The sequence below is a fragment of the Giraffa tippelskirchi genome, chromosome 10 (genome assembly GCF_054371585.1).
Source record: "Giraffa tippelskirchi isolate mGirTip1 chromosome 10, T2T-mGirTip1v1.2.pri, whole genome shotgun sequence".
Lineage (NCBI taxonomy): Eukaryota > Metazoa > Chordata > Mammalia > Artiodactyla > Giraffidae > Giraffa > Giraffa tippelskirchi.
The window spans coordinates 81,525,545-81,540,966 of record NC_137284.1 but is presented as its reverse complement, the minus strand read 5'-3'; the positions used below and the strand labels follow the sequence as shown (position 1 = coordinate 81,540,966).

The 15,422-nt window shown below is 34.1% G+C and overlaps 1 protein-coding gene across 3 annotated transcripts in view; it reads left to right on the top strand.

The window, feature by feature from the left end:
• Positions 1 to 15,422, top strand: part of LOC145524398 (uncharacterized) — a 1,208,145-nt gene that overhangs the window by 445,169 nt on the left and 747,554 nt on the right. The window contains exon 1 of one of the 3 annotated variants that reach the window (XR_014067466.1): positions 5,102 to 5,242. The exons of the other annotated variants lie outside the window; for them this stretch is intronic. The gene's annotated coding sequence lies outside the window, so the exon portion shown is untranslated. Of the gene's footprint in view, positions 1 to 5,101; positions 5,243 to 15,422 lie in introns of those variants that run through there. 3 annotated transcript variants of the gene reach the window in all.

Sequence of the window (15,422 nt, the reverse complement as noted above, 5' to 3'; positions counted from 1 at the left end):
GACACCACAGTTCAAAAGCATCAATTCTTCGGCGCCCAGCCTTCTTTATAGTCCAACTCTCACATCCATACATGACTACTGGAAAAACCATAGCTTTGATTAGATGGATCTTTGTGGCAAAGTAATGTCTCTGCTTTTTAATATCCTGTCTATGTTGGTCAGTGGATGAATTTAATTCCTGTTTCTTAAAAAATAAATTTCCCGACCTTTTATTTAGAAAATTTTCTGATAGGAAAACTAGTAAAATAGTAGAATCAGCACTCATTATGTACCATTCACCTAAAATCATCAATTGTTAACATTTTGTAAGGTTTACCTAAAAACTTCATATCATCTTCCTAACAGTAAGGAACTTCCACAGTATACCAATGCCATTGCCATAAAGGGAGGACTCCTTATTGAGTTAGTTTAGTAGTAAAATAGTTATCTGCAATGTTCCCCTTCCATTATAGCTCTGGTCAAATTCTCAGATTGCTCAAGGTGATGGCCTGATGGCTTTTCACCTTTTACCTCTCACAGAAATGTACACTTAAAGGGGCTTTTCCTCATGGCCCTTTCGATCATATTTCCCAACTCTATCATGTCAGTATGCTCCATTTTCATTACCTGCTTTATTTTTCTTTTCTTACATTTATTTACTTATTTTCTACATCTATATTTTTTTCTCCTTCTCCACTAACATGTAAATTCTATGAAGAAAAGGGTTTGCTCATTCACCATTTTGCACCAGGACTAAATTGATTTAGTGCAGGGCCAAGATTCAGGAACTGGTTCCTTCTACTTTTAAATTTACAAGTTTCCTTACATCTCCATCCCTTTTCAATTCCATAAGCAAAACAAAACAAGTCATTTCTGTCTTTTTTTTTTCCACTTTCAGTATTAAATTTTTGATTCTGAACAGGGACATGTACTAGATCGTTTAATATAAATAAACATTTTCTTACATATTGGTACATGATGAAGGGGGGAAAATAATTCACCTCACTATTTTATTTTATTTTTAATGACTCCATATAAATTGAACATCATGAGACAGTGATACTACAAATATTCTTTGTGTTGGCTGGACATTAAGTCACTGTATTTTGGATTTCCTTATATAAACATTTAGATTTTGTTTGGAACATATTCAGGTAAATAGGAGCACATGGATTCTATTTTCCAACGCAGAACTATTTAGAAAAAATTCCACAGGACCCATGCCCAGAACCCTGATCACTTTCCATTTTGTAATCCTATAAAGTTTGAAGTATTTCCATAATTTGCAATTGCTGAATGCAGCTCAGTAGGAATTAAAATTAATGTTGCCTCTCAAATTTGTTTTTGTAAGCACCTGAATCAGGAAATCTGTCAAGGGGCACTTTTGCTTACTGAAAACAAACAGCTTGATTTAATTTAGCATTTGTATCACCTAAAATGTACAACTTGTTATGTGATAGGGTATCATCCCACATGGCAGATATGTACCACCAAAGCTTTGTCAAGCACTTAAGCATTTCCATTTGGTTTGGAAAGTAGTCAGAGATGACTAGGAGTTCATCACAGAACTGCTGAATGTGGATGGAACTAGTTTCCCTTGCATGCTATTGCTTGCCTTTTAGACCTCCCTCAGTTCAGTTCAGTTCAGTTGCTCAGTCATGTCCGACTCTTTGCGACCCCATGAATCACAGCACACCAGGTCTCCCTGTCCATCACCAACTGCCGGAGTCCACCCAAACCTGTGTCCATTGAGTTGGTGATGCCACTCAACCATCTCATCCTCTGTTGCCCTCTTCTCCTCCTGCCCTCAATCTTTCCCAGCATCAGGGTCTTTTCAAATGAGTCAGCTCTTCACATGAGGTGGCCAAAGTATTAGAGTTTCAGCTTTAACATCAGTCCTTCCAGTGAACACCCAGGACTGATCTCCTTTAAGATGGATGGGTTGGATCTCCTTGTAGTCCAAGGGACTCTCAAGAGTCTTCTCCAGCACCACAGTTCAAGAGCATCAATTCTTTGGTGCTCAGCTTTCTTTATAGTCCAACTCTCACATCCATACATGACCACTGGAAAAACCATAGCCTTGACTAAACAGACCTTTGTTGGCAAAGTAATGTCTCTGCTTTTTAATATATTGTCTAGTTTGGTCATAACTTTCCTTCTGAGGAGTAAACGTCTTTTAATTTCATGGCTGCAATCACCATCTGCAGTGATTTTGGAGCCCAGAAACTAAAATCAGCCACTGTTTCCACTGTTTCCCCATCTATCTGCCATGAAGTGATGGGCCCAGATGCCATGATCTTAGTTTTCTGAATGTTGATCTTTAAGCCAACTTTTTCACTCTCCTCTTTCACTTTCATCAAGAGGCTCTTTAGTTCTTCACTTTCTGCCATAAGGGTGGTGTCATCTGCATATCTGAGGTTATTGATATTTCTCCCTGCAATCTTGATTCCAGCTTGTACTTCCTCCAGCCCAGCGTTTCTCATGATGTACTCTGCCTAAAGGAAATTAAAAAATCCGTAATTTCATAATTTGTTCATCAGACTTTCATATTTTGCATGGTAAGCACAAACCTTTAAATTTTGTTGAACTAAACATTATTTTTAAATTTCTTTTTAAAATTTGTTTTCAAATATAATTGATTTACAATGTTGTGTTAATTTTAGGTGTATGGCAAAATGATTCAGTTACACATATATATGTGTATATAAATATATACATTCTTTTTTACATTCTTTTCCATTACAGGTTATTATAAGATATTGAATATAGTATGTTATTTTTATTATAGACTTTCAAATTATTAATTTCCCTCCATTCATCTCTCTCTTTCATATACACATGCACACATCTGCACACTTATCATAACTGATCATATTCACTCTTCCTTTGCCTTCTTTTAGATTAAGATTAGTTCTTTCCTCCATATCAGAATATGCCAATATACTTTATCTATTTTTTCAAACTATTTGAACCACATTATTAATATTGGTAGAGAACATGTTATTTATAAGTCACTCTATTGGGAGCTGATGAAAGCGATGGGATGATACCTAAAATATAATCTCTGTTTGCAGGAGTTACTTCATATTCATATACTTTCCAATGCTTAAATCTTTGCTAAAGTTATTCAATATGTAAAATTTAGGTATTATTTTAGACTCATGAATCTAGCTAATTTCTGTCTTTTAAGCATGATTACTTGCTATACTAACATCTAGACAACATACTTTTATTTAGTATCAACTTTACTAAATGACCCAGTGTGATTTTAAAAACTATTATATGTGTGTTAGTAATGTTTATAAATTTATAAATTATTTACAAAAATGAATAATGTTAAAATTAATAGCAGTAATACATTAATATTTAAGAAAAGGCTTTTAGTAACAATAAAACAAATTAATTATGATCAACAAAATTAACTTAAATTCACAGGAATATACTTTCTTATACTGAATAATAAAGAGTTTTTAAAAATATATTTTAACAATGTTAGCATTTAACACAAGAACTTGATGTGTAAAAGAGAGTGAAGTCAGTTCAAGGAAGATGAAGTTATTCATTGAGAAGGTACAATTACAGGCTCATGGTTGGGTGTGGCAGGTACCTGATTTCTGTTTATGAGCTCCTAAATCAGAAGGAACTATGTTTCTGAACTCCTTCTGCTTAGAGAAGCAAGGATCTAACTCTTAGCACCTTAGGAGAGAAAAAGAAGAAATAACTGTTTGGCAGTTATTCACATTTGTCTTCTAAACAGAGCCTTTACTGATTCTTGTGTTTCTCTTCCTCCTGATAGCTGAATCCTGCTATTCCTTTGTTGTTTCTCATTCACTAAGTCCTGTCCAACTCTTTGCGACCCCATGAAGTGCAGCACACCAGGCTTTCCTGTCCTTTACTATCTCCAGGAGTTTGCTCAAATTCATGTCCATTGAATTAGCTATTCCTTTAACTAAGTAAAATTTCATTCTATAACTATAGATAAGAACCTTAACCTGTGGATGTTTGGAAGTTAATCTTCTGAAAGACATGTATCTTCAGGGCAATTTTTCATCTTGCATATCTGATTTATCTGATTGTGGATAATATAAATATAGCCTGAGTGCAACTGTCAAATTTGAGGACAAGTTAGAAGCCTTATATTTGACAAGTTCTTCTTCTTCTTTTTCCTTCCTGTGCTCAATATTGCTTCTACTGCAACTATGGGGGAAAAAATAGAAAACTTTCTTAACGTATTAGTTATGGTGACACATGAAGATAACAGCTTGTCATAGTTCATGAATAAACATTTAACAAGCAAGACTTATTTTGAAGGAGTATAGCATACCTAAGGTATTTTAATTAATATCTCATAGTAACATTGCTAGGATTTTTCTATTTTTCAATACTGTTTTCTAGGAATAGGAGATACTAAGGAAAAAAATATCACTTTTGCCTTTTAAGAACCCAAAGTCTATAGGATTTAGATCTATGCTATCTTAAAGATGCCTTTAAGGATAAAGCCATAAGGATAAAGAAAAGGGAGACATTAACTGTAAGACTAACCTGAGTCTAAAGTAGAGTCATCACACACCTGGTGCATAGAGAGGCCTAACAAACCGAAATGTCAGAGTTTAAAGCAGAGAAAGGTTTATTGTAAGGGTCCTGCAGGGAGAACAGGTTGGCTCATGCTCAAAATATTTGAACTCCCCTGCTGAATTTCAGGGCAGTATTATTACAGGAGAGGTAAGGAAGGGGAGCCAAGGGTGCCTGATCATCTTGGCTATTACTCTCTGATTGGTTGATGGTGAGGTAACAGGGCAGCGTCACAGGGGTTAACGTCATCAATCCTCACAGGCCAGAAGGTCTGGGGAATAAGCGCTCTTGGTCGTTAAGTAGTTAACTTCTTCCATTTGATGGGTATTTTAGCATCTACAAAATAACTCAGGAAATATGCATCAGATACTGTTGTCTAAGTACTTCAGGGGAACTAAAGATTCTGTTGACTGCCTATGGCTGCTTTACTATTTAAATTGTTACCAGTTTTCCTGGCCCAACTGCTACTTTTATCACTACATGTTCACATTCCTTTCAATCATTAATTCTTGACCCAGGCTTTTGTAACTCAGGGGAGGCCCAGGAGGTTACAGCTTTTCTACAAACAAGAGGCAGGCAGAGGACACAGGGAGAAGAATCTGTCCCAGGAAAGCCCCGTAAGGTCTGCTCTGTTACACTGATGCAGGACCTTAAGTAGTCTTTCTGATCCTCAAATGCAATGAGAAGAAAGGTAGGTACCTGTCTGTTTTTCTTTGATTGGTACAGTAGATCAAATTATATGACATATTAAGTGAAACTGAATTATTAGATTTATCACTTACAAAAATTAATAACTGCAAATTTGAATTTTGTTTATAAATCCAATCAAGGGTTGTTGTTGTTGTTTAGTAGCTAAGTCATGTCTGACTCTTTTGCAACTTCATGGACTGTGGCCTGCCAGGTTCCTCTGTCTGTGGGATTTCCCAGGCAAGAATACTGGAGTGGGTTGCCATTTCCTACTCCAATGGATCTTCCTGACCCAGGGATTGAACCCATGTCTCTTGCTTGGCAGATGGATTCTTTACTGATGAGCTACCTGGGAAGCCCCCTATCTAGGGTAAACCCTTTTAAAATATTTCTTTTAAAATTTGACCTATTTCTAGTGGCATTTATGTTGTTGAAATTTTATGAATTGTTACAAAAGAAGTCTCATTCCTTTATCATAGGCCTTGACATTGTTCAGCAGAGAATCTTACAAGCAAGCTAACTTATATTTTAATTCAATTGCAATTTACCTTTTTTCAAACTGATAGCTGTATTTTCTGCATGCTGACAGTTTTTCCCAGACTTAGCCCTACATAATTGAGTAATGTTTATAAATAAAATCAGAAAAAATAAATAAAGGGAAGCCCAATATAATCACATTCCATCCTAATATTAAATATTTGCCACATAATAAAAAGTACATTGGTTTTATCATAGGATTTTTACTTTATAATTTAGTTACTATTTATTGTTTGAAATAAAGATTGTTTATCAACTAGGGTGTTAGATTAACTCTCTGAAATAGTCTTCAACTCCAAAGACTAGAATGAGTTATTTTGTCAGTACACTGAATAGTGTATATAATTTTCTGAATTTTAAGATTTTTCTCCCTCAGTATTGATACTTAGACCTTTACTCCAACTCACTAGCTAATAAGTATCAGCAAACTATATCACATATAAATCAATACTTATATGCATTAATGGAAGTAATTAAAAATGGAAAATTATGCTATACTACCAACTTATTTTTCTATACTTCAGAATATAATTTATTTTGCACAGTCATAATGTACTCATATTTATCCTGATAGAAATGTTTCCAGTTCATATGAGAGAATTAAATATGTCAGCATTGAGAATGAAGAAAATTAAATATTTCTTTTGTCATGGGTACAAAAATCCCCAAAGAGCTCTATGACTTCAGGTGCTTTTCCATATTAGCATTGGGTTAGATGATCTTTAAAATCTGTCCCAACTCTTCATTTCTATAATTACTCAATTAAAAATTAGATGTAGCCAAATGAACTAAATCATGAATGTAGGCTTTAAATGGAATTATTGGCTTTAAAAACACTTAGGAAAAGTAACTAAATGATGGGCCATAATTAGTGAGGGCTCAATCAGCGTCTGGCCAGAAAACTAAATACCAGTGATTTTAGTAGAGAAGCATTTTAATGTGAGAAATTGTGTAAGTACTGGAGAAGTGGAAAAGCAGTTGGGGAACACTGAGATATCACAGAGGTAGTAACTAAGGAAAGCAGGGCTGCTGGGGAACAAAGGCAGAAAGTTAACATTGGAAGGCAGCCTAGAGTTTAAAGGAGGGATCTTGCCCTCAGTGATGAGACTCAGACCTCTGCGAAAAGGACATTGCTCAGTGAAGGCTGGTACCTCAGGAGGTCAGATGAGGGCCCTGCCCATCTGAGATTGAGTTTTCAGAAAAGAGGGTGCCAGCCAATTTTTGCTACTATTTCTGAGGAGACCCAGTAAGCCTGGTTTTAAGAAGGTGGACGGCAAACTGCAAACTGGAATCAGTTTCAACTGCCAGGATAAAGAACTATTACTGGAATAATGCTGACAGGAGGGAACTGGAAGCAAACAGGAGGAGTGAGTCCTTTCTCTAGTTCAGACTTTCCATCTTCCTCTAGTGAAAACGAAGAGAGAGCCAGCTGGTAATTGAGAAATGCAGTTCTCCAAGTTCCAGGCTCTATCTCACAAAGCAAAGTGTAAAAGGGAGGATTTGAAGCTGAAAAATAGTAGCTTAATAGCCAGTACAATGAGGAGACAATCATAGCAATGACTTAGAGTACAAGTAAATAATCAAAAGTAAAATGAGGGAGAAACTGTGTTAGATTATTGAAGCAAAAGCAGCATTTTCTGAGATTTGTATTTCTCCAAATGGTCTTGAAGTTACAGAATATTTATTTTATAGAAGAAAAAGATCAACTACCTCATCATTATACTGAACAAGAAGTTATTTACTAGTTAGATGATAAGTAATGGCAATTAAAAACTACTAACACTTTCCATTAAATGAAACTTGAAGCTCTTGTACAAAAAGTAGTTGTTTTTCTCCCCATAGAATTCGCATACATTATACCTGTAAACACATGGTTAAACAACTTTTTTAAAAACTTGCTAATTTTATTTTCCAACATGAAATATTAGCAACTAATGGGCATGCGTTTACAAATTTTATGCCAGTATATTATTTTGAGAATTAAAACCTAAAATATATGGTAAAGCACATACTTTTAAAAATAATTGGTCAATTTAATGAAAAGCAAATCAGGACATGAACTCTTCTTATGTCAAAAAGAAAAGAACTATTGTAGTAAAACACACTGAATCATGTACTTACAATTTAGGTGACTCTATAATTGCAATATAATTTGTACAATGTTGTTGTACAACTCTTGGAGTGTTCCAGCTGCATTGACTAGGTAATTGATCCACCCAATTCTTTTACACTTTTGAAATTGATTGGCTAATGGAAGTGACTCAGTTAATTAGTTATTTAGGCATTATGTGATATAACAGATTTTATCGAAATTTAAAATCTATTCTGTATCTAATACTCAACATAATTACCAATGAAGGTAAAAGTTAAAGTAGAAACTGTTAAACAGATGATGCTTAACTTTGAGTAGAAGAAATTGTGTATATATATTTTACATATACATATATGATTTTTATATAGCAGTTTTATATAACTATTTAGATATTCGATAGATATAGCTATAATTCATTTTGCCAAAGCTTGGAAAAGTCTATACCAGTTTTTGTTCAACCACATTATAGATTTTAAGCCTAGTTACATTTATAGGATTATATACAAATTTTATCTTTTTTACTAAAATATGAACCTTTTTGCTCTTTATAATGTGATTTCAATGAGACTGGCAGAATTTAAATATTTTTGCACATGATTATGCACCTTTGAAACTTAAGGGGAAAGAGATTCATATCTTCATCCTTTTAGTTTAATTCACTTTGATAGGATGGCATCAAGATGCCAAGTAAACTATTACACGTTATCCGGTCATTAATGTAACATTCAGAAATCCAGAATAACTAAACCTGGGTAAAAGCTTTAATTAGTATTAAATTAGTTATAATTAAACTAATTAGAACTTAAATTGCTACTTTGAATAATTAATGCATTAATAATTTTTAACTAACATCTATTATGAAAGATGAGGAGAGCATGGTAACACACTCTAGCATTCTTCCCTAACGAATTCCATGCATTATGAAAGATATGGTGCTAGGAGCTATGAGGAATTTAAAATGGTTTAGGTCAGTCACAATAAATTCCAAGTTTTCTAAGACATATCAAATTTTAAAAGTTATCCCTATATCAGACCTATATATTTTAATTTTTAGTTCATAAATAGTCTCAATAATATAAAACTTACTAAAAAGAACTCTTGAGGTTCTTACAAGTAATACAAGTTAGTGGAGTCAGTAAATTGTATAAAAGATTAAATGCTAGACAGCTTCCTTAACCAGATTATTATATAGGGCAGTAAGGATAGAACAGATGACCTCTGAATGTCTTTTTTATAAACCAGAATTCTTTTGACCACTCCTGTTGGAATCTATTATTTAGTAAATTTTTAATTGCAGTTGCTGTGACACTCTGCGTTATCTCAGGGATCTGGTGGCTTTTGGGAGAAAAGTCATCTGTTGAGTGATGTACCAGTGGCCTGTTTGAACTTTTCTGTGTCAGAATTCAGTAGTCTTGACAGTTACTATTGTTTTCAATGGCTGAATGTTGCAAAGTTGTGACACCTGCAAATTCCTGAAATATTGAGAACTGAAAAATCTAGACAGGCAAATTGATGTCCATTACAGGTAATTATAGACTGAATTCCTGGCTACTTTTCCACATTCAGAGAAAGCAGCTGTTGTTGCTCTAAGTCTTGAAACTTTTTCTTGGAGAATAAAGGAATAGTTGTCTATCACAAAGAATTCTTGATTTCTGAAATAAATATGATTTTTCTCAAATACTCTGACATTGGATAGATATATGAGGCTTTAAGAAGTGACTTATTTGCTCCTTCCTTACAGATACTCTCCTGAAAATGTCCTTGTTTTTGAGTCCTGTTCTTATGCATAGACAGATTTAGAGACAAACTTTTTACTTTAAAGAATTCTGTAATGGCCTCAGTCTGAGAGTGTTATGAAAATATGACTAGGTATTAAACATGACACATTGTCCACAAAGAAGTAGTAGTTTCACTGAGTTTTGTTCATAGCAGTGATGCGTCATTGACCTGTAAGTTATTTCCAGGCAGGTGGAATAGCTTCTGCATTGTCTATTACACTTTTCATGCTTTCTGTAGACTGTACCTAAGAACACAATTTAGAAGCTTCTAAATCCTTTAATACTTAGCTGCTCTTTTATTTAATAAATGCTAATATTGCTAATTCTTTTGACTAATTGCATAAACAATAAAAAATATGTCAAAAAGTGTTTTGGTTCAGATCTAATAATCTTTTCTGACAAAAAAAGAAACATTTATCTACTTTGCCAATTTCATTCATTAAATTCTTCAAGGAATTTTTGGTTTCTTTTTTTTCTACTTACATGAGAAGTATATTGTCTCATCTTGTTCTCATTATTATTTATTAATTATCCTCATAACCTAAGTACTTTTTTTTAATAAAGCTGCTAAATCACTTCATCTACCTTAAAATAAACTGTGTGCCTTTTCAATCTAATAGTATTCTTGGTTTTCTTTTGGAAAAAAGACAAACTTTGTAATATTTCTGTTCTTACCTTCCGATTTTCAAAAACAAAACAAAAAAAACAGTAAATTGAGATATTGCAGTCCATTGCTTAAATTCTTCTGATGATTTCTGGACTATTACATTATCATTTGAATAACTGAAGACTTCCTTTAATGAGGTGCCTATGCCAGGTTGCATTAGATGAGTGATTAAAAGCTCCCCTGAGGTCCACAGCTCTTGTATTTCCTTGAATCCAATTTGCCTTCTGACCCAGGAGTTCCACCATGGATTTCCCACTCATGCTTTTTGTTTCCTTTTCAACTCCTAACTCCAAAGTAGTTTATAAATATCTCATTATAGAGGTCATCTTTCTGGATGTACAAGCTTATTTCTCCTATTCTTAATTTCTCTAAAAAAAAAAAAATCAATGTTGGTAAAAGAGATGAAAATAGTTAAAATTCCAAGTTCTTTATTGGGATATTGTGATTGTTGGCCCACTTGATATTTTGGTCTGGGGTTTCAGAAATGTGGCAAAGACAAAGCTGTTCTGTTGCATAAGACAGACAAAATAATCTGTAAGATCCCCAAAGAGAGTCAGGCCATGATTTGAAGGTGTCATTGAGAGATCCCCATTCCATCTTACACAAAGAGCTGGCTTTTCAGAACCCGGTTTATCTGCTTCAGAAAGAGAAAGGGTTGGCTGACAAGACTTAAACCTCTGGCTCCAGGCAGTCTAGGCTCTCTCATTTGGATTCCTAGATTACTAAGCCAAGCCCTGCCACTCGCAGAAATTTAGTATTTTTACATAGATGATGATTATGCCGATCAAATTGACTTTGTAGTAATACAAATTTCACCACCCTTCACTTCAAGTGTATTATTGTTTAATCTCATCATGTGAGTCAAGTTGAATCAAAGTCAGTCTGTCATTTTTTCCTTCCAATATCAATTATGAATAACTTCATTTAACTTACTTTCATGCACTTATAGATTCTTTTTTCTCAGAGAACATCAGAGCTGATGTTGACTAAATATTATAATGTTCTCTTATCTACAAAAATACAGTGAAAACAAAGTACAGATTTCTCTTAATTGCAATAAAATCTATGTTGTGTGTTGATAATGATGTTTGTAAATCAAGAATTATAGAACTAGAACATGCATTTTGTGTTATTCTCTTATTACCTTTGAGGAAAAATCCTTGCAAACCTCCTTTTCAGATCAAATTTGTTCTACATTTATTATTATGCATATTTGGCTTTTTTAAGAGCTAGACCATAAATTTCTGGGCATCTGAAGTGAGTAAATAAGGAAATATAACTAATACTTTAAATTACAATTCTTTCAGAGGACTGGCAAAACATACATGGCTACTTTAATCTCTATATAAAATTATGTCAGGAATAATGAGATAAATACCACTAAATAACAATATAGATTTTTATGCTGATTTCTAGAACAAATATTCATTAGCATGTATTTTCATTTAAACAATAAAATGTCACAATTGCTAGTGAAATATAGCAGTTAAATTTTATTTGTATTGAATACAGACAGAAGAAGAATGGCAGATAGTACTGAATATTTATTTCTTGACATTGGTTATAACATGTACATATGCAATTTAGTAAATGAAGTAAAACAATGGTAACCATTTGGCACTTAGGGAGATGGCAAATTGACCTTGTCTGCAGGCTCTGCATAATATGAATTTGAAAACTTTTACATTATGATTGAACAGCATTCAGCATTAAAGTATTTGTTAAAAGAATCCCTTCAACTCTAAGTCATCAAGAAAAGTGAAACACTAGACACACCCCTTGTCCCCAATCCTAGAAAATTAAAAAAAGATAAAAGTTATACTTTGACCTGGCTCTCTTCTTTTTAAAGATTGTATATTCTGTCATTTTGATTCCTTACTTTTTTTCTCAGGTGTTTGTACAATTCTCCCTTTTGAGGCCAATAGTGACAACAACTAAGTCATTATTTTTACTTACACACTTCAAAATTTGCCCAATTTTATATTTCATTTGGGTAAAGATGAAATCATCAGGGGTAAAGTTGGTTGTAGCTTATATACTCAAGCATAAGCCGTCTTCTTCTATACATCATATTTCTCCCACATTTCTAGGCAAACTGAAGTATGTGTGTTAGTCACTCAGTTGTGTCTGACTCTTTGCGACCCCATGGACTGTAGCCCACCAGGCTCCTTTGTCCATGGGATTCTCCAGCAGGAATACTGGAGTGGGTTGCCATTTCCTTCTCCAGAATTGAAGTATACTAACTAGCGTTTCAAATATGTTTGACCCCCAAGTAACTGGAATAGAAGAAATTCATATAAAGTGAGTTTGAGACAAGAAAAGCTGAAAAAGTTATTTCTGAATGATCTGTACTGCAAGCCATTAAGTAAAACTTTCATAGTTCTCTTATGTACAAGATACCTGAATCATGGCAAAGATTATTTTTTATATATATCTCAGAGAAGCTCTGAAGGCACAGTATTGAATAATACAACTATATCTGTTAATTCTAACAATAAGGTAAGAGAGAAGAATTTTACTGTGAAAGTATGCCAGGCTTGTTCAGTCACTAAGATGTGTCTGACTTTTTGTGACCCCAGGGACTGTAGCATACCAGACTTCCCTGTCCATCACCAACTCCCAGAGCTTGCTCAAACTCATGTCCATCAAATTGGTGATGCCATCCAACCATCTCATCCTCTGTCATCCCCTTCTCCTCCTGCCTTCAATCTTTCCCAGCATCAGGGTCCTTTCCAGTGAGTCAGCTTTTCACATCATGTGACCAAAGTATTGGAGTTTCAGCTTCAGCATCAGTCCTTCCATTGAATATTCAGGGTTGATTTTCTTTAGGATTTACTGGTTTGCTGTCCTTACAGTCCAAGGGACTCTCAAGATTCTTCTTCAGCATCACAGTTTGAAAGGATTAATTCTTTAGTGCTCAGCCTTGTTTATGGTCCAAATATCACATGCATACATGACTACTGTAAAAACCATAGGTTTGATTATATGGACCTTTGTCAGCAAAGTAATGTCTCTGCTTTTTAATACACTGTCTAGGTTTGTCATAGCTTTTCTTCCAATGAGCAAGCGTCTCTTAATTTCATGGCTGCAGTCATCGTCCTCAGTGATTTTAGCATCTATTTGCCAAGCTATTCCTTTTGTAAAAGTGTAGAGTGTAAAGTAGACTGAATTATGAAATATCTAAATTCTCATCCAGCATTTTGAAGCTCCCTATCAATCAGAAGTCCCATCTTGCATTTTATCATACATTTTTTCACATGCATCTTTCTTCATGAATATTTCTACATAACTGAAAAATATCTTATTGCATTTTAGAAAGCTGAATTCACATTCAAATTATGTCTCACTTTACTATTTTAGTGAAATCTCTAAATTAAGTTTAAAGCATTCATTTGATTTCATTCTTTTACCATTTATTCTGTCATGGATCCTCTCACAAATCAGAAAGCAAGTGGTATAGTATCAAAAGTCTTAAATAATTATAGGAAGCATTCAAGCAGAAAACAAGCTTTATACTTTAACCAAGTGGAGAATTACTTTGGCTGTCTCATTGCAAGATACCATTATGTGACTGGCATATATTGGATTGAGTCGTACACAACTTGTGCAGCCATATACAGGAGCAAAAGTAGTCAAACAAATTGATCTTGTAGAGATTCAATATGCATGTCTTACTTTCCAATCTTCCTTAACAGTAGTAAGAAAAACTTTGCTGACTCTTTTTATTTTGGTGTTCCTGTAACCACACTAAAAATAGTACTGAATAGACACTTACAATGTACTTGGCATTATTTTAAGTGTCTGCCATTGATTCCCTTAATACTCACAACAATCCTGTGAAGCAAATTTTATCCTCATTTTACAAAAAAGGAAACTGAGGTACAAGAGGGCCAAGTAGCCAAGGCCAAACATCTAGTAAGCAGTAAATATCCTGAGCCTCTTTAGATTGCCTTTTACAAATGAAGATCCTAGGATTTACAACCATAACTTTTTTTTCTCAGTATTTCTTATTTATCTGGATATTATAAACCAGCCTATGGTTTATTATTACCTATATGTCTGGTATATTGAATGAATGAATGAACAAATGAATAATGAATGAATGATGTCTATGTTGCTAATGATATTTCTCCTATTCTGCAGATATACATAAATATTCAACCACATGCATTCTACTTATGTATCTCACAAATGCTTTACACAATTGGTTCAATTCTGTATTTATTATCTGCCCCATCAGCACTCACACCTCTAAGCTATTCACTCTGCCTATGGTCTCTATATAACTGTGCTAACTATGTACCTAGTTTTGTCTCAGAAACAATTACTCTTTTTTTAAATTTATTTTTAATTGGAAGATAATTGCTTTATAATATATGTTGGTTTCTGCCATATGTCAACAAAAATCTCTCTTTAAAAAAAAAACAACAAAAACAAAATCTGTGAAGAATTTGCAAATTGCATTTCTCCTATACTACTGGACTTCCTTTTAGTACCCATCAGTAGCAATGCAGAGAGATTGGCCAGTAGGAGGAAGGGAGAATATAATTTCTTTCATGTGTTTGCTATTCCTGTCAGCATCATCTTCGCAGCAGCTGGTTCCAGCATCCAGCTCCTTCTTGCATACACAGAACAAGCTCTGTTGTTTCCCTGCAGCAGCCAGCCACACTGGCTTTCAGGGGTCTGAACTCTAAATCCATAGAAACTTCCCTCTGAGCTTCTAGGTTCTGATGACTGCAACTTCTTCTCTTTGTTCTCTCAGCTCTAGGTAGTAGCTGCTTCCAGCAATTATATATTTAGTCATAGCATTAATTCTCCTTGCCTCTAACACCAGTGTAAACAATCACCTACATTGAATTCCATCTGTTAAAAAATCTAATATGATTTATATTTTCTGTCTGGTATACTCATGTGAACTTCCTTTGATTACTATAATTTCTTTCCCTGACTGTTTCAGGCATTTTCTTTACCTACTCCAATTCCTTTCTTTTCCATGTTCAGCTGATTTCTGAAAAATGCTAATTATAATCCACAGTATGTACAAAATCTATCTTGTCTACTTTATGTCAATCAAAATCCAGTGATGAAGATCAAACAGTTTTAATCTAGA